Source organism: Gymnoscopelus braueri, assembly GCF_963280865.1.
Source record: "Gymnoscopelus braueri genome assembly, chromosome: 16".
Taxonomy (NCBI): Eukaryota; Metazoa; Chordata; class Actinopteri; order Myctophiformes; family Myctophidae; genus Gymnoscopelus; species Gymnoscopelus braueri.
Window position 1 is genome coordinate 6,588,639 of NC_137616.1, and position 667 is coordinate 6,589,305.

Below are 667 nucleotides of genomic sequence, written 5' to 3' on the forward strand. Positions count from 1 at the left end.
GACACATGGGGAGCCTCGAAGCCCTCCAAAATGGCATATAAAAGAATAGAATAAGCACTGCATTAAGACCTGACTCTGAGGCCGATTTTACAAATGCCTTCTAAATCAGTAGTTCTCAAACTATTTTGTGATTCAAAATTATTCAACACTTTCAAGATTTTTCAAACATTTTCAAAAATAGCAGATATACAAGCTTGTAAGTCACACACTGTGCAGTGGTGGACAAAGTACTCAATCGTTTTACTTAAAGGTAGGGTAAGTGATATTTTTTGGTTAAAACAAAAAGTATTTTTTTAAAAGGTTAAAATACTATATTCTGATAGTAATCATTGCTATAGAGTGTTTTTTCAGTAACAGATGTCTCCCTGTCTCTCCAGCTCTTTAATAAACAGAAAATACATTTTTCGGTAGGTGTCAAAATCTCAGCCAATCAGGAGAAAGTACCCATTTTTAAGCTTAATTTGTATAGTTTTCAGTTCAAATTTTGCATGCTCATTTCTTAGTGTCATCACTTCCAATTTCACTTGTTTAATCTGTGTCCTGATTGAGTTCTCTGTCCTGGTTGGATAAAATTGGAAATGAAACTAAAAAAAAAAAAAAAAAAACTACAAAATACATTTTCTGTTTTATAAAGAGCTGGAGAGACATGGAGACTCCTTACATGGAC